The sequence below is a fragment of the Plodia interpunctella genome, chromosome 10 (assembly GCF_027563975.2).
Source record: "Plodia interpunctella isolate USDA-ARS_2022_Savannah chromosome 10, ilPloInte3.2, whole genome shotgun sequence".
In the NCBI taxonomy this organism is placed as follows: domain Eukaryota; kingdom Metazoa; phylum Arthropoda; class Insecta; order Lepidoptera; family Pyralidae; genus Plodia; species Plodia interpunctella.
Window position 1 is genome coordinate 5,096,068 of NC_071303.1, and position 20,719 is coordinate 5,116,786.

General features: G+C 33.7%; 1 protein-coding gene across 8 annotated transcripts in view; it reads right to left on the reverse strand.

The window, feature by feature from the left end:
* The window catches only part of Fife (fife), a 90,108-nt gene extending 71,336 nt beyond the window's left edge, over window positions 1–18,772 (reverse strand). For all 8 annotated transcript variants that reach the window (XR_008405004.2, XM_053750205.2, XM_053750208.2 and 5 more), the window contains exons 1-2: window positions 18,684–18,772; window positions 7,750–7,791 (exon numbers count right to left, since the gene is read on the reverse strand). The gene's annotated coding sequence lies outside the window, so the exon portion shown is untranslated. The remainder of the gene's footprint in view (window positions 1–7,749; window positions 7,792–18,683) is intronic.
* Window positions 18,773–20,719: the final 1,947 nt, after the last annotated feature.

The window sequence follows — 20,719 nt, forward strand, 5'->3', positions numbered from 1 at the left end:
TCTGTCTGTCTGTCTGTCTGTCCATCCGTCCGTATGTCACAACCACTTTTTTACGCAACTATATACCTATGTATATATATATATATATATATATATATATATATATATATATATATATATATATATATACATCAGGTTTCAAATTATTGTATATATATATATATATATAAAATAAACTTATTTCTTATAACGTTTTAACAACACAATAGAGTGTCAATATATAATGCACACAAAGAATGGTATTTAATTTTACTGCACGGTTATTTAACACTAATTATAACATTGTATTATTCATCAAAAATAAATTAATATTACAATATTAATAAATTAGGGTATTATTCCAGTTCAATCTTCGCAAAGTGATATAACGTGTTATTTGATAATTATAGGGATGTCAAATAATATCGGGCACATTTCTCAAGTTCAATAACAACCAGAGCCGTCAAAGGAAGCTCTTAATAAAGTTGTATCGAGTTTCCTCGAATACGGGCCAAAGTAAATGATATTAGCCTTCAAAGCAGTTACACTGCAAAATGTTTATCGGAAAACTCTTATCAGTTTGAGTAACGTCTGATGTTCTGACCTTATAAGTGTAATAATTGTAGTCCAGATTTAATTTTTTGTGGATTTTCATAGTTATTCTGTTCACAATATACATATTTGAAACACTACTACAAAGTACATGTGTTTGAACATGAAGATTTGGCGGAAAAGGAACAACCCTTTTCCGCCAAATCTTCATGTTCAAAGGTTCATTCACGTTCATTTTTTTAAATTGGTCGTGATGGATTTACAGTTAACAGAAAAAATATAGTCAGTATTTGATAAATTGGGTATACAAAAAGTCGGTTACTATCATGTCAATCATAAGTTTTAATCACACATTAATAAGCCCTCTCCACAGCTCAAGTAAGGATTTATTCAAATTCGAAATATTTTTCAAATCCATGTATTTGTGTATATTCTCCCATTACACGTATTCACGTCTGCTAAAATGGATTTATTGAGTAGATCTTGGGAAACCCGTCGTCCGTGGTCCCTTTGGACCACGGGTAAAACAATGGGCCTCGCTGATGCGAAGTTGTCTGTGTCACAGTATATGTGGTTATGAATATGACTAACCGTGGCTGTTTCTTATAATTTAATTAAATAAAAAAGATAGCACTACTTATTTTTATTTATTACTTATTATTAGTGATAGCAGCTATCGAACTTTATCTCCCTGTTTTAATGATGTGAACAAAGTGAGCGTTATCAAATATTCAAAGCAAAGTTAGTCTAAACGTAGGAGGCTCGGAGTGGCCGCCATTAGTAGTCCGCCATTTGCCGCGGATGGCCCTCACCCGGCTCATCTTTTATTTAAAAACCATTTCATTTCACTTCTTCTCAGAAACACCATTGAGAGAAATGGTAATAATACTACGTTTTCTTCTCCAAAGTCGTATTCCTGGCTGTAGGTCATGGTCATTACGTGGAATGAAACACACACAACAACTTTGTTGGCACTATTATTGGAGTGGTTTGCCATTCTCAATTTCTTCTTCTCTTTCTGCTTCTCAATTTCTAATTTACAAGTTAACAATCAACCAGTGTGCAGGTTTCCTCAAGATGTTTTCCTTCACTGGAAGCAAGTGGTCTATGAAAACTACTATATGTGAGTCAGCTTGGTGAACTCATGTGGCCGCGAGTAGGATTCGAACCTGGGACCTTTCGATACAGGCGGGGGTTCACCACCGCTTCAGAACTACATTTACACATACATTTTAATAAATACTACCTTTACATAACGAGTAAAAAGTGAAACTGACTGAAGAAGAAAGGAAGAAATATATAAACTTACAAGGAGTTCACATTATTAAATAAACGACTATAATAATAACAATCGAAAATCATTTATCATTCCTGAAACTTTTTTCAATTTTAAGGTATTTTTTTGGCCTCTAATATTGAAAAGCGTATAGTAATTAAAAATCAGTTATATCTTACACGGTAGATAAGTTATACTGTACCAATTTAACAACCACTATTATCACTATTATATTACATAATTTTGCCAAATCATTATAAATATTTATTATTTGTGTTATAGAAGAACAAACATGAATACATGAAACAGAAGTACATCCCAAAGATAATATTACAACTTCTTGTGGGATTGATAATAGCAGGCACAGGTAAAATTACACGCAGCATATAGCTGACATACACATCCTCTGAAGGCATAACCTGACTCGCTCAAGTATTTACATAATGAATTAGAAAATGAGTATGTGAACTTGAAACTTTAGCGTAATGAGATTCCGCGAGCTGAATTTTTAATGGTTCTTATAGGTAGCCCTGGGCCCTGGGCTCCGCCGAGCGGCGGCGGCTCGGTGAACATTCCCACGCCTTATCCCGGGTATTACAATATCGGAATTTCATAACGAACTATGAATTATGTATTCTGAAGAATCTTAAACTTGTTTTATATTAGATTAACAAAATATAATAATAAAACTTAAAAACCTTTCCCTAACGTAGTGATTTAATGTTATCTAAAACTGCAAAATGAAATGTATGTTTTATTTACAATATGTATATTTCTGTATGTATATGTTATATCTCCTCTTTCTATAAATATTTACTTGTATTATTTAATTTTCAGCTCAATACGAAGCAGCTTTCATTGCTTTTTAGTACTTGATTTTTAATTATAGTCTATCAAAACGTTCTAAAACTATTAAATGAAAATCTTATTCCAGTCGAATGGTTGTGAGGTCGATATCTCATAATACAATTATAGGTTTAATAACAACGTTATAGGTTTTAGAGGAGCAATATGTTCGCAACCAAAATGTCAGTTAATTATTATTTTTCTATTTTATTTATTGATGGATCAATGTGGTTTGACGTGAATTATTGGAATACCGAGCTGTATGAAACCCTCCAAAAATATAAAGAATTTTGTGAAATATTTGCGAGCAAGTGATACGGTATAATAGTGGTCGCATCGAGTAGTTAATTATTAAAAAACATTTCTAATAAAATATCTTTTTTTTTCTCATGTACCCACAAAAGCTCACACGCTACAAGTAGCTTAATAGCTGTAAACCGACGTCATCGCAAAAGCTTTAAGCAAGACATCAGTTTTTATGCAAAGAGGGAAAGCCGCCCGTAATCTGCGGTAAGTGCGCGCAGGTGCTACGGGACGCTACGACATCGCTACGAGTGTGCTACGAAGCTACGATCTATGAGAAGTCATATGTTTTTATATATCTACAATAATACTTACTAGGTCTCGGGGCTCTGCTCCCGGTAGAAATTATCTTATGTGTTATATCAGATTTCATTATAAATGTATAAACATCGAAATGAAAAAAATATATTTATTATTTATCCTTTCACGCCAAAATCGTGTATGCCAAATCCCAATCAACTACTTCTAAAATGATTTTGACTTATCATCATATGGGACACTCTGTTGAAAATGTCCACATTTACAAGGAAATATAAAAAAAATACAGTATTTAAAAGGTAAAGTAGTCAGTTCTAATACATTAAAAGAAGAAAGTAAACCAAGCTATCTATGTCTTAATTAAAAGTGATTTACGATTCTTAGCAGTGGAGCGCGAAACCGCGACGGCATTAGGATTCACCGCGTGTCGTGACGTGGATGATCAAAGCTCCTGGCAGAACGTTTTCGCTATCGTCAGATGAACTCTGATCTACAATTATCGAATTTAAAATGCGGGATTTAGAACTCCGCTTCTCGTCTAATTTAATGGACGCTTTATTTGGTAGCGCCAATTTATTATTCTATTATACACAATTTTTAAGTCAGAATTTTACAATGTAAAATCATTTTAAAGATAAATTCTCTAATCTTTCAGTTTTCATCTTGCAGCAGCAAGGATGAAGGTTGCATATTGCTATATACCTGATACCTTTAAAGTCGGACAGTAGGCGAGGGAATATTCATAATACCTATGTTAAAGGAAGGCGCGGCCCTGACCGATTTCTTTGTGACCGACATCCGCGCGCTGCGGCCGCCTGCCGCGCCCACTACTCTTACCAGTCGTAAGGGAGCTCCACACAGCACCACCTCATAGATGTTACCGCTTCCACACCCTATATACTTATAGTACTATTAAAACATTTTCAGCCAAAATAAGGCACTTTAATATTTTTATGGCACAATAGAAATAGCAAGAAATATTGTTAGTTTTTATAAGTTTTCTATTATTGTAAATAGTGTTATTAGAAACTGTACAGTATTTTCAGATTCGTGCCAAACTCATTTTTCAGGTAAATTTCGATGTGTACTGGGCTTTATGTAACGATATTTATAGAAATGTCACTCAAATACTGCGACGTGAACAGGCGTTAGCATGGAAGTATGATAAGAATGACATGAATGTGCCTGAATAAATAGAATTTTTTCATAGAAAAATACTGTTGTGTTGTACTATTTCTTCCACAGAATTTACTACAACTTTTATTAGTAGCAAGTAATTAGACAGCTTAATTCTAGAGCCGGTGTATTACTATTGTTTCCAATTGGTTGGATGAAATGCTGCTGTCCAAGGCTGCAAAACAGATAGAACATATGCTGATTGTCTCAGGGCAAAAACAATATATTACATTGATGTGATTATTTCTGGACAATCATAAATAGAATAAGCCTTAAATGCGTTAAGACAATCTGAAGTAATCCTCAATGGTCCATTTAATAAAATAAGCTTGTGATGTGACGCGGGTCCTATGATCGCAAACACAAATAAACTTTAGATCTACGAAATAGGGTTACCTACTACCAATTTCAGGAAAATAATACATGATCAACAAAAAAGAAAAAATAATACGGCCATAAACGCTAATGCTCATATCATTTCTTATTTTAATTTTTTTTTAAATTGAACTCACTACTCCGGTTATGGGTTTTACCAACCAGCCCAACTATTTTCTATCGTTTCTGAAATACCTACACCTACCTTTTAATTACAAACAAACCCACAAGAAAGTTTAGAGCTCATAATTTTTAAAGGAATAAACATACGGACCCTTTAAACAAACAACTATTTGTGTGCGTCATGGCAATAGGCATTTTTATTATTTATTCACAAATTGTACGAGATAAAGTACGTTTCAACCATACTGAATAATATTTTTTGGACAACTGTCAGCCACCATCTACCGCTCATTTAGGTATACATAGAATGTACGTACATTAACACACATGACATGCGTAGTGATAACATGGTATGACCTAGGACTGAGAAGAAAAAGTAGTACAACACACCCGATGGGAGACAGATACATTATAAAAATAATATATCATAATCACCAACTGTAAACTGTAAACCTTTGTACTTAAATACATGATTTTATGTCTAATTAAGTTACCCATAACTCTTAACGCAAAATTTTATATGCAACTATAACTTGTCTCTAACTGCGCCTAGTACATATTAATCACAAACCTCGGAAAATACAAAGTTTCTAACATGTTTTGGTTTTATCACTATAAAACACAGGTATTAATAAAATTAATATACAATTTTCTTCTCTAATCTTTCGACTTTCCATCAGAATTATATAAATTAATCACGTAAGTATTTGGTGTCAACAAACTTTCAGAATAACAATAAACACAAGTTTGTTTTGTAGATAACCATAGCAATTAAAACAGTTTTTTTAACAAGTTTTATATGATGTCTTTCGTTAACTTCGAATTCATTTTTCTAAAACCTGTTGAGGACAGATAAATATATACACCACGCATACAAAAACAGGCCCAATACGAGTAAACAAGTATGTTTGCGTATTGACCTCGTGATAAAATAAAAGCTTATTTTCGTCAAAACAAAAAGCCTTTGATGGATAAAGTTAAATAGAATACCACACAACGCAACGTTTCCGGAAATAAATAAAACTGGCATCCGGAACCGGCGGCCTATGACGTTATTTTTGTTTTAAAATAAAATGTGATTTTTCCCGTTTCCCTTGTTTCTAACATTAATTAAGAATAATGAAGTGATTTATTTGAAAGGGCTCATTAACGCTATAAACCTATTGACCTCCGCCTTTCGCTGAGCCGATGACGCAGCTAATTGTGTGTCTACTTTTATTCAGTTTATCAGTATCTTTTTTTTTAGTAGACTTTTATTTTCGACTTTCCAAATAACCTAACAAGATAGAGATAAATAGATTATAAGAATATCATTTTTGTCGAAAACATATAAGATAATAAACAAAGATACGAAATCGTCCACCTTGAAAGCAAGAGTGAATTCTTCAAGAGGCAAAGCCCAACATTCCGAAGAAACTATGGAGTTGTATCTTGATATCAAAACAATGGAAATGACGATTTAGAAGTACTGATTATGCAGTTAGGACAGAAATGTGTACCGGTATCAACTTTAATATAGATGAAAGTATTTTGCTGAAGTAAAATGTTTAATGGAAAAACTTTTAATGGGATTTGATGAACGAAACGCTCTTATACAAATTTCTTAAAGCAATTTTCTCAGTTATGAGTCTCGTTTTGCTATATAAGTATACAAAAATATACCCTAAGTCTTTCTATATGTACTAACAGCTCCATTGGTCAGTATAAATTTGTATGTATGAAAATATTAAAAATCTATATATATATCTATATAAATATTAAAAATCTATCTATATATATATATATATATATATATATATATATTTCGCTTATATATATATATATAAGCGAAAAACACAAACTCGCTCAGTGGAGACGTCCGCTAAGATAGGATTTTTGGAAATCCTATCCTTAAAATAATAGGGAGTGAAATAAAAATATATATTTTTGAAGTGAAATCCGTGAAATGTTTAATTTAAATTTGTAGTCAGTAAAAAATAATAACAGATTTGAAAATTACATCCATAAGCGGGAATGGGACGGACTTTAACCAGTTCTATCAAATTTGTAATAAAACGATGAAATTTGTGAAATCTCGTTTCACTATGTTGAGAAGGGATATTTACGCGGCCTAAGCCGCAGGCAAATTTTATAAACGTACTACTTCTTCCAGTGAAACATCAAAAAAGCGTATGTATCTGATATATAACCAATTTGGGTTAGTTGTTCCTGCGCCCGACATAAATTAGCAACAAATGGCCCAAGTTGCGACCCTAATGCCAGATTGAGCAGATTAAACGGTCGTGAGAAGGAAGCGACAATCGAAGGGAATGCTCGCAATTTTTCCCGCCCTCTAAATAACTTGCCTAACCAGACTTGAATAGTGATCGCAACTTGTACAGAAATACATTTATTGAAAGCACACGTCCCAAATCTGTCTACACTTTGTGACTCATTTGACAGCTGTAACCTAAACATGGAAAACATTTCAGTGATTTTTCTCCAAAAATAAATAAAAGTAGTTTTACTTATTTCATTCTGATTCAACTATTGTATTATATATCTATTATGTAACGTTTATTTAGTCGAGGAAATGAGAACCATTAATTGACAATAACGATAAAAAAATTATGTAACTAACAAATCTCTCTACGGCATTTTCAGACGTAAGTATTACAAAAAATCCCTCATATTCAAAGCGTAACATGCAAAAATGTATTTTAGCACATCTTTTTTATTCAGGCACATACCTAAAATATATAATTTATTATTTTATATATGTTTTTTTATAAAAGGTATGTACCATGACTTGAAATTATATTTTATAAAAATATTACTAGTATTAATGTTTACCTTATTTACCAAAAAATCATAAAACTTACCCTTAGATTAATGTCGGATCTTGATTTCCGGAAAGCCCAAACCTGAAAAGAAATCATATTTTTGAGAGAGAGGGCTTTTACTGAAACACCCATGTTGAATGAAATAAATATAAGTAATGAGGGTGATTCAGAATTGTCACATAAAATTATTTACACGATTGAACATAGATACTACATATACACGTAGTATACGTGTACACTAGATGTTAATATGAAATCGATCTTAAATGTAAATCAAAAGATGAATAAAAAGAGATCATACATAAATATGCAGACAACTTAAAAGTTTGGTAATCTACATGCCTTTAATTAAGTAAATCTTATATTTTTTTTTCAATTCCTCGTAAATGGAGCTGAAAAAGTTTTCTCGAGACTTTTTATGGAGTTACATTTAAATTAAACGTTTCTATCTAGCTTGGGTCTGCTCCGACATTTGTAGCTATAAAGCAGAGAGCTTAACGAATGAAATATACCTATAATTGAAATTTCATTTAGGTTCAAAACGTTCGCTAAGATCTCATAAAAGGGGAAGCAGTCGGAAATAAAATTTCATTTCGCTCAGTGGGCAGTGGAAGCAGCGCCCTGTGCGGTCACGGAGCGGCCACCTCCGACCCTTGGTTATTTTATTTTGAACAAAATGTCAAGTGTGCCACAACGATATAATTGTTTGTTAAATCAGGCGCACAATATTATTTATTTAAAGGTAAAAATATATGCTGTTTTTGATAAGGGCTTCTAAGTATCTGTGGCTGAACGTATTATTATTTGATATGATTTTCGTTTTCCACGCTAACTCGTGTGTGGTTGATGTGTAAAAATGTTTTAATATAAAGGAAATTAATAAAGTTTCTATTTTAGTTTAAAGTTAGTAAAAAGTAAGGTCATGAAATATTTTGTGATGATGAATACTGAGGATGAATCAACGTATGGATACGACGTACGGATAGGGTCGCCAAACCTAATAGCCGGACAGACCAGCCAGCTTGGGCGGTCATTTTGGTATAAAGACAGAACACCCTACATTTATCCTTCCGACACACAGACAGACGCAACATAGGACTTCGTTTATAATATATAAATTAGGACAAATCTTTTTAAATTCTAATTAAATATAAACAAAATCGAAAGCCAAATCAGTCTTACTTTATTATTAATTTAAAATTAAATTCCACAATGGCAAGCCTCGATTTGTGAAGTGCCTATGATGTTAGCGAAAAATGTCTAACAAAAGCCGGACCATCCGGATAAAGTTTATTTTTATATATATAACCGGACACGCAATCAAAACGCCTAACTATGTCCGGCTTTATCCGGTCGCCTGGCAAACCTATGTACAGACAAGTATGCGGAGATTTGTAATATTTTTTTTGTAACGATGACGCACATAAGTGGTGACCAGGGGACTTACTATCATCTCTTAACGCGATCCACTTTACGAGCTAAACTGAACTGCATCGCAAATTCGTACCATTGACTTAATTTTTTGTATGAATGCGAGTCATTTTAGGTTCCTAAATTGAACTGAGTTGCATTGGAATCGTTCTGTAAAAGATGATGATAGGCCTGCATGTCTCTCAAGTTTAATTGAAATAAACCTAAAATGAAGTATTGTGTTGATCGGAATGGTTCTGGCAATTAGTCAACTGTTCGGGGTAAAGGAAGAGCGAGGCGACCTCACAGATTGATAGTTCGGGGTCTACTCCGGGGATGAGCCCCGGGGTTAATACCGCGCTCAAAGGATAATCGAGTTTCATAAGTTTTACCACTGCTGCTATTTAGAGTATAGCGAGTTGTTCAACTCGCTAGGTACTCTAAATATTGATTTATTGCAAGGCTCGTTCCGCCCCAGACATTACAATGAAACAAATTACAAACACTACTATTTGACATTACCATTTATTATACTATACACCTCTCATCCAATAACTTACTGTTATCTGAAAAATAAAAATAAAAATATTAAGCAATAATTATCTCGGAAAATAAATTTATTTTTATCACCAAATACAAATTAGATAAGTAAGTTTTTATTCACTGTTATCGATTATAAATAGGATTCAATACATCAGTTCTGTAAAAACTTATCACTTCGAATTGGCCTTGGCATGTAATAATTATTGTACGGCTATTGTGTATCGGCTGTATATAAAATAATAATACCTGATATATTTATTAGTGACCCCTTTCCGGCAATTTAGAGAGCAATAAATGTCGCGTTAGTGATGCGAACGCGTAAATAACTTACATAGGCATGCGCGATAACGTATCGCATGCTCCTGTCGCGGACTTATTGACTGCCCAAAACTAATGCTGGATAACACTTGTACGGTAACGGATCTGGTTTATTGATTTAGGACTGACAAGCCTCTACAGGAGATCTGAAATAGATCCTTTTAAAAATAGACTATAGAAATAGACTCGCGAGTCGTTTAAATAAATAGAAATCACTGCCTATTCAAATTTCCTAGAATACGAAACTTTTTCATTAATCGTCTTATTTGCCTTGAATTTTAAACCTTTAGAATCTGGAACATAAGACTGGGATTAGTATCATTATTTATGAGAAAAATACGGGTTTTAATTTCAATCAAAATTGTATAACGTGTCTTTCAAAATACTTTTCTCGGAAACACGCGCGTGAAGAATAAATAACATATCGTAGATAGGTATATATACTTCGGCTCCTGAGCTGAAAAACATCATAAAAAAATATATCTAAACAAATATATGAAAACTAACATTACAAATGGCACCTATTGGCTTAGAATTAGATCTTTCTAATAAAGATTAGATAAATAATGATTTCAAACAACGGGGAAGTAAAAGATAATAGAAATTCGGACCAAACTGCGACAAAGGTCAAGCTACAGCCTAAGGCCTTTTGCCGACATCGACTCCAGGAGGAATTGACTCAACTGCCCAAACTTTAGTGTAACTGACAATCTACCAGATAAGTAAATTCTTGACGAATAAGTCCAAATTCGGAATTAGTGACTAAATATTTAGTAACTTTGACAAAGCAAGATATAATTCTTAGCTTCAGTGACTTTGCCCAATTTTTGTATATTCAAATAATGACAATTTTACGAACACGAAAGTTAATTAATATTTTGATGTACCTAAGAATGTGAGTTTCCACGGGTATGGTATATGTTTTTATTTTTGATCTGAATAGTTTGTGAATAGCAGATTACTAAAATTTAATAACTACAAATCAAAAATAAGATCCCCGTGATACAGCACATATATTTTAATGAACCACCTTGTGACTTATTATCCAAATATAGTTTACATTTTGTCTTTAAAAACTTCTTCAAATTAATATTATAAACTATAAGTACAAATAAATAATAAATAAAGAAATATATTAGGACAGTCTATATAGTCAGGAATCCAAAAAGACGTGAGAAATAAATAAATAAATAAATAGACAAATCTTGATTGTTTGACCTTTCCGAAGATACAAAACGTAATTTCAATTCTTAATCGATAATTAATTTACTTTTTACATATCTATGATTCATATTAGCATGGTTTAAGCAAATAAAATTACTTCAAACTAAGTACTCAGTCTAAATCAACTCTATGTTACACCAATCTAGGTCACGAGCGCATACTCATTTCAGTGACACAGTGCTACGTGATAGAATGTTTAATATATTTCCCTTCCATTTACGTACTTAATAGCATCTGAAATTACCACTATTTTGGGCGATGATGACGTCCAGGCTTTTGTTAATTATATTTAAGTATTAAAAACTGAGAAACCCAAGACTAGCAGTAGATGACTGACATATTAGGTATAACTGCGAATCATCAAATTTAAGATAAATTTACGTAAGTAAGGTGAAATCATGATATTTGCGGTTGAAAAATATACATATTTTTTACCTTTTTCAATAACAATAAACTAACTCGACACATCAACCTTTTCAAGCCAGTGCGCATAAAAATGAAAAACCTCCATCCTCCGGATATGTAATAATAATAAATAACGTACATAAAAATATCCGGAGCTAAGGCGTCAGTTAGCCAGTCGGGAACATCTGGCTGGCGATATTGGCACGCTCGATACGTCCCATGCTTACAAATACAGTACCCGACAAATCGATACCAACTAGCTGCCATATTGCTGTTACGGTTATATGTATTGTAATATACACAATTGTTACGATATTGAATACAAAAGAGAACCTTTTCTGATACAATAAACTCTGATCTGCCAGGCGTTCTGTGTCATTCTATCCAACAGCGGTCACGTCGGCTACGCTGGTAGTTTTCATTATCAACGTAACAAGGTAAAACTTACGTGAGCCAAATGTTACTAACATCGAGTTACTTATAGCCTGAATTCGAAAGGTCCCAGGTTCGAATCCTGCTCGTGCCACATGAGTTTGTTATGAGTTTGTTACCCGGGTCATGTAGTGGTTTTCATAGAACTTGCTTTCGGTGAAGGAAAATATCGTGGGGGCTACCATGAAACACGACGTAGCACGACATTGCGTCCATAAGTTCTCTTTTTTTTTAAACGATGCGTACATTATTAGGGATAAAGAGACAGCATGACGTTAGTAAAGTGCTACGTGTTTTGTATGTTCCGTGGTAGGGATTCAGCTGGTTGAATGTCGAACAATGAAATAAACAGTTGACAGCACTAGTTAATTTTTCTTCTAGTTGTAATTCGAGGAATAATAAAAATGTGTAGCACACTTCGAACTAAAAAGTAACAATTACCATTGCTTGGTCAATTAAAAATGCGATTTGAGTCGATACTATTCTAATAGGGAATATAACTGCACATTTATGCCGCCAGAGTACATCACTGTATGTTTAGGTACACAAAAACTTTGCCGCCTTTTGCTATGTCGATTAAAACGTTTATTTTAGAGTACTTTATTTATCCTTGCATTATGTATTAGCATTCGTTTGTGAAAATATACAACACTGTAGCATATTCGGGTGCCGAAATATTGGGAAAAATCGTTTTCCATAAGATAATATCGATACATCGATACTAGTCTTTATTTCGGTCCTATAACTGTATCCCGTTTTCCTTATAAAATTTAGGAAACACAGTAATAATTATTTACTATTGAATAAGTAAATCAAATTAAAAACTATCACGCTTTGGATCATTTCATCATTAATCAAGGATAGATCCTTGATTAATGACCATTTGACCATTGAAGAGTCAGTCAAGAGAAGCATAAGTAGGTACGCCATAAAATTATATGCCTAAATCTTCCTCAGGAATCACACTAGGTACCTATCTATTGGTGAAAACCGTACAAAATTTTACCCTGTAGCTTTTCAGTGTATCGCATTCATATAAAAAGAATATATATATATAAAAAGAAGTCCCTGTCGCGTCTGTCTGTCTGTACAGACAGACGCGACAGGGACTTCTTTTTATAATATGTGAGGATAACTTTGTCATGGAAAATAACAATTTAATTATTGAACAATTGTTATTGCAATTCAAACTATGAGATTTCAAGCACTAAATTAGTTAACTTGGCCATAAAACTGGTTGACAATTTTAAAGGCCTAGAGGTCGCTAAGAAAAATGTTCGTTTAATTTGTCACAACCACGAATCCCTGATAAACGTGAAGCTAATGAAGCAAGTCTCATTATATGAAGTACAGTACAATAGGGCTTGCGGTACTATTCCTGCTGTAAACGTAAGAATTATATCACCCTAGACACCAATTTCCCTTTATTTCTATCGTGAAAAACCCGCGCGCTCTCATTTACATACACTTTGCTGACCCAACACCGATAAAACTCTTTTTATCGTAGTAAAAAGGGATTTCTGAGGTTCAACAAAGAATTCCATACTATTTAATTTAACGAAATCTATAGGAACCTACTTGCCTAAGATTTAAAAATATTATCTCCACTCATATTTAGGTAATGGCATTCATATCAGGTCTATTACCTAGTCTGAACACGTGAATTACCTAGTCTGAACCTAGTTCTATCCGGCACGATAAGCACGGTACCTACACACAAGTTATAAACTTAATGTTGTAAAAAATATTGATTTAAGTGAAATCTTAAACGCTAAAGTTTCACTATACAAATAAGTACCTACTTATTAATTATAAATAAAATTTACAATACAAACTTCCTTTTGTTACAAAACTTCTGTACAAAACGAAGGAAATGCCGAAGTTTTTAAAATAAACCTAAGTCCAAGTTTGGTAACTGATTTGCATACTGAACAGAGAAGTGTAATGCCACAGAATACAAATGATTAATAAGATAGCAGGAAATTAACCAATATAACTTTTTTTAAAATAACATTATTTCTAAAAGCTTATATACCTACTTTAGTATTTTCCAACAACAACCAACGTACCTTTACATTAAAAAAAAATCAAATCTCCATGAATATTGTGAACTCTCCATGAAAACAGCACATCATCGAGGCAGATGTAATTGCCCAATTGAAATTGAGAATTAGGGTTATTATTTTAAATCTGTCTCACAAAGGATAAATAATAGTAATGGATGTTCAGCGAATATAAAAGCTAAACAAATGCTCTGTTTTCCACTTGGATAGCTTTGATAAAAAATCGCTTGATCATCGCCAAGGGCCGGGCAGGAGCCTTGATATCGGAGGCGTGTCTATCCAACCATTTATTCTCAAACGTTCTACTACTTCAAAATGCTGCAGTTTCACTTAACTTGGATTTTAAATATTTTTTTAACTACTTTGTAATTTTAAGTAGGTGTTTTCACATAGTAAGTCACAGAGCGATTACCTACTCCTCGCACAGTAGCGCCACATTACACATTTAGGTATTAATTTATTTTATTTCTTTCGTAGCGAAAATGAAAAAAAAAACATATTTTAACACATGCCACTGAATATGCCATTATGATAAGGAATTTTAGCAGAAAATATTTATAGTTTTCTATAACACTATATGGTTACAATAGACTAATAAATTTAGCGACCGCCTTTTTCGATCTAGTCAACTCTGACTACAATATGCAATGGAAACTTTCTACTAAAATTATTTATCTAGTGCAGGGTAATCTGTTCAAATATTTTTTTAAATTTTATCAAAAAAATAAATTAAATCAAAAATGTGAAGTGGCACTAGTGTACTGGGAGCCTTAAGAATTTTATATATATTGATGGGTACCTGTACTTATTCATTATAATTTTTTAATTTTGTCTTATGAATAAAAACCGAGAAGTGAAGATACACAGATATAAGGGTATTTACCTCTTAGGGAACAGTATCCTAAAAAGACATTAAAAATTGTTATATATTTAGTACCTATCTACGTCTTAACCTCTCATTAAAACCGCACATAACTAGTTAAGGTTTTTATCATTTAACCTTAACATCCACATTTCGCCAATTATCAATATTCTAAAAATGAACTGAGAAATAAACATTTCATATCAGTATTCAAAACAGTTGACTAATTGAAAACATAAAAAAATGTTTCACATATTTTGTAGAATATTAAACAAAAGTGAAACGTTTTAATATTTGAGGCCAAAGTCCCACCAGAGTTAACACTTAGATGTTTATCTAAGATTAGATTACTTTGCCTCATAATTTTCACAAAAGACTACAGAAAGAAACTATATTATTATATTATTTATTTACACTGGGATTTATTATTTACTCTCAATTTTTTTTTAATAACGTTGTTCTGTAAACTTACAGCAGAACAACACAGTTTTATGCTAAACGACTTTTTCTTTACGGCGATAAAAATCCAACCCTTGTAATCAAAAAGAACATGAAACTTGGCAGCAAATGAATCGTTAAAATCTCATTTCCCGCCCAAAACATCGCGAGTCTTCCTAAAATGAGTGGGTATTGAAAATAATGACTATGTGGATGGGCCGGGCCACTCATCTCGATGGCTATAAGCGCCAGTCATGTGATTTTAATTAAGCAATTACTAGCGATATTGTCTGTCAATTTCTGATGTTTTCCTTAATAAAGAAATGCCATTATAGACGATAATATTTTAATGAGAAATATCATGTTTTGCTAGATGCAACAATATATTTTGTTGATTATTAAGCTTAGAAACATAATTATACAATAATGGTTTCTTGAAAAAACACCAGCAACATTGCAAACTAATATTATAAACAATATATTAACATTTTTTTCTAAGAGTTTTATTTTTGAGTTATCCCAGAGAATTAAGTCATATCGTAGAAAAAATGGAAATTTTCATGCTAAAATATTAAGTGATTGTCTAGTTGGATTAAATAGATTATATAAAAAAAATGTAAATATATTTAATACATTACTAGCTTTTGCCAGCGGCTTAGCCCGCGTGAATTTCTTGAATTCAAATTCAAATTCAAAATTCAAATTCAAATCATTTATTCAGAAATTAGACCTTCACAGGCACTTTTTCTCGTCAATATTTATAGTTATTTCATATAAGCTACAAACTACTGGCATTTCGGAACGACCACTGCTGAGAAGAAATGCCGAAAGAAACTCATTTGAACAGTGTTGGTCCCTATCATGCCAGATCGGCTTAACATTATTGTTTCTTACAATGTTTTTTTTTCTTTCTAATAATATGTAAAAGTACATAATGTACATAGTCAAAAGGTATATCAAAACAGGTTATGATTGTGATCCGAGTGCTGATTATAAATATATATATATATATATATATATATATATATATATATATATATATATATATATATATATATATATCGTAAGTTAATTGTGTTTCACATCGATATATATATATATATATCGATGTGAAACACAATTAACTTACATGAAAATATATGAAAAACGAGATGACCAGTTCCCTCTGGTATGTGTGAGTGAGCATGACACACTCGATTCCCATGACTTCATAATTACAATTCTTATTCGTCGAAATAGAAACTATACTTATGTACCTATACAGGTCGCGCTATGAGTTATGAGCGCTCGGCAAAAGTAGAAGGGCAGTCGGCGCACAATATCAAAATTATTGGTTATATAGATATAGCGTGAAGAGTAACAAAGAAACAAAGGTACTTTCGCATTTAACAACAATAATTTGGAAGTCATATTTTACGTATCAATAAAAATGTTCTTTTTTTTTCAAATAATCAAAAGGGATACTTTTAATTTTAGGTCAGTAATAAAAAACGAAAAGGCAAATTGGATTTTTCATAACAAATGTGTAAAGGTCTGAAATACCTATTAGAAAATGCGCCTTTCTGATACTTATTTATTTATTTATATACATTTCAATTAAGTATTATGGAAACTGCTCAAAAATTAGACTGAAACATATGACATATATGAGGCCTCAACTCGTTGCTAATTCGATCCTCAGTGAGGCTCAACAAGCAGACCGAGCGTTTCAGGTGAAGCACAACCTTCGTAGATAAAAGCCCTTTATTGTGTCCGCTCGGCTCGACCGACGACTGCCTTTATCTTTTTATTGCCGCCCGGGACGACATTAGCAATATGCTCCACCAAGTTATAGCCTGAACGAACACTGGAACGGAGCAATTACTTTTTTACTGAAACTGTTGAGTTACGGTCAAGGCTTCAAATTGTAATCACCACTCCAAGTAACATCAAATTTCAAATTCAGGAGTGATCGGCGAAGTTTCTTTATTACAGATACTAATATATCGCCAAGTTTTGGTACCCATCGTAACCCTATTACGTACTCATGAGGGTGGGGATCATAGGTATGGAATAAAATACAACGACTTTATTGGCAATATTAAGAAAGGAGTTTGCTTCATTTTACACACTAGCTGATAAACTTCTTCATCAACTTCGAGTTCAGGAGTCCTCACTTGGTTTTCCTTCGCCAAAAACAATTACAGTAGTGGTCTATTCGTTCTAGCCGTCTGCCGCAGATGAAAACTATCATACATAAGTATGGTAGACAAATTCATGTGACACGAGTAGGATTCCTTTTGGTTCACAAGCAAGCGTCAGAACTCCACACCCACACTAATACCACCGCTTCTGAGCCAACCGAACCATCCAGATTTTACTTTATTATTTTGGGTCACAATCGGTTAACGTCTATTCCAGATTTATATAGATAAATGTATTTATAACACAAATTTTGGTATTTGGAGAAGAAACAACATCGGTTGTGGGCGTTACTTATACCTAGGCTGTATAGAAATCGGAGATTTTGCTTGTTTTACTTTATTATTCATACATTCAGTCACATTTATAAATAGGCTCCAAAACACTTTGAAGTAATTTTCCTTTTAAAAACGTCCTGGATATTAGATGTGTACCTACCTAACATTTGTTGTGCTGAAAACTTATTTCGAGCATTCATTCTAATCTAGTAGGTGAATACTATTATGAATAGTATATGATATAATATATGTACCTGCTACTTGTATATTCCATTTTAAAATATACTAATACCTAAGACTAGACATGTCTTTGTATTTTTGTCTGCAGATCAAGCAATCGCGTCTCTCATCCCAGATCGAAGCGGTTAATTGACATTTGGCCTCGATCGGCATAATTATCAGTATTCAATCTACTTTTATTCATTTTACTTCAATTGTGTACAAATAGTCATTAAAATAGAAATGTACCGAGTCACGCGAACAAGCAAAATAATTGACATTATGAATATAGAGCACGAAAGTGAACTCGTAAGAGCAATTTAAAAAAATATAACTCCTTTCACATAGAGAATCATGCAAAGAACTAAGAAGAATGAGGAAAGATAGTGATTGAGCGTTACTCGTCATGCATTCAACAGGTATACGGATATATGAAGAGGATCATCCATCAAAGAGAGGCAGAGCATCTAAGAGGGCCAGTAGCCAGTAGCGCGGGCGACCGCAACGGCGGCGCCGCGTGTGGAGCGGGCGCTGCCGGCGCGGTCGAAGCGCCACCTCCGAACTATACATAAGCAATTAAGTCCGATAAGTGCTACTTACGCGGGCAGCACGGTGCGAACCGGGGCGCGACACTTGTTGTGGCGTGTGTGAGGCCGCGTGGCCGGGCTACGGCAGACTGTTGCTCCCGGGCCCGCTTCACTTGTTACGCCACCCGCCGCCCTGCGCACCACGCCGCCCGCCCGCGTCACCCCGCGCCCGCCCTCACAACCCCGCCCCGCCCCTCCGCTCACCAACACTTCGCAGCATCCTTCTTACTCACCCAGGTGCCACGTCCATCCGAATTGTTTTTTTCAGGTGACACTCATCGAAAGTCGCTCTGCCAGTCCAAATGGGAAATTAACATATGTTTTAAATTTAGGAAGAGCAAGAGATAATATCATTTCTGTCAAACTCAAAATTTTACCATACCGACAATATACGTCTGTCCAGAAATCATAAGTACTTAGGAATGCTCAACATTGAATATGCGTTGTCATCTAGGTAGGTCTTCAAACTAAATATAGATAATTACCTCTCAAAATAAAATAACACGTTTTTTAACTTGGTTTAAGGAACCCTAAAATGTATTCTATATTCAACCTTATAGAAAAATAAAGTGATAAATAAAACATAGAATTCTGAATATTGTAAGGAAAACTTAATTTTTATTTTGAGTAAGTACTCTGAGTAATCCGCTCAATTAGACGATCAGCACGTAGAAGAGTAGGTATGTGATATGTAGGTTCTTAGGTAAGGGCCTAGATAGGTAGGTACTTTGTCGTCATTCTTATCTTAATACTTAGTAGGTACAATGTTACCTAGTTTCTAATATGCCTTCAGTAAAAACTACTTACACATAGGTACTTTATATGATCTGCAGCCGCCCAAGTTTAGTAGGTAGTTGGTTCAATTGGCGATTGGTCTCATTCGCAATTGATCCAAAATGAAAATTGTACCCTAAACTACCTACTTAGCCGAACCCGCACAACTTCGTTCACGCATTGTTAGCCTATTACCAGTTTCTGCTCTTCAGGGCGGAGACAAAGTAAATAAAATTTTGTTCGACTTGGAGGAACAACCATGTCCCCGTATAAAATTAATTATGGAAATCATATCTTAAATCTATCATATTTCTTACTTTTACGATTTAGACCAATCTGTAAAAACACGGAAATACATTATATTGGACTACGCAATGAACGTGACTTGGACCAATCGCGCCTAAACGATATAACGTTAGCTAGATTATAAATGCACATAACACGTCCTCGCATAATATAGTTATTCACAATTAGGTCTTTGAGATAGGTGGTACCTGATACAACTGACATGAGTGTCTCAAATGAGAAAGGTAAAACAATTTTGGGAAAACGATTGCACGGACAGGGCTATGTGCCCGGATACTGAATGACTCTCTTGGGCCTCGTCGTCTCCGACTTCGACCCTCTCGTCTAAGTGAGCTTCACGGGAACTGTTGCAATCAAGTAGCTTCTCTCGTTGGAAATAAGTAGGCATTCATTCTACTAGGAACTCGACTCAGCATTTGCCTGACAAATAAGGATGATGTTTCTTTTAATGAAGCTATGAAGGTAATTCCATAGATATAGTAATTTGTAGATCCAAAAAAATATTTAGGTGTTCAATATCAAATTATATAATCATACGAATAGAATCAATTTCTTGAATTTAAGTTGGAAAGTCTACGACGGGATTACTTACCTAGAAGACGTATGTAGCCCTAAAGTAAATAATGAGTCCATAGGGAGTCGCGCGTGATCCATATTTATTCCACTTCTATTCCACATGATTTTTTTCACACAAGTTGGATTTGTCAAATTAAAAAAACCCGACTTTCAATATTTAATTCGCTACAACTTTTGAACGACTGAACCGATTTTGATCAAACATATCTAAGAAGCATTCAAATTAACTATCAAATAAAAAAACCGCATCCAAATCGGTTCACCCGTTAATGAGCTACGGTGCCACGTACACAGACAGACATATAGATAGATAGACAGACAGACAGACACACTTAGCGGTCAAACTTATAACACCCCTCCTTTTGCGTCGAGGGTTAAAAATAGGAATGCTTA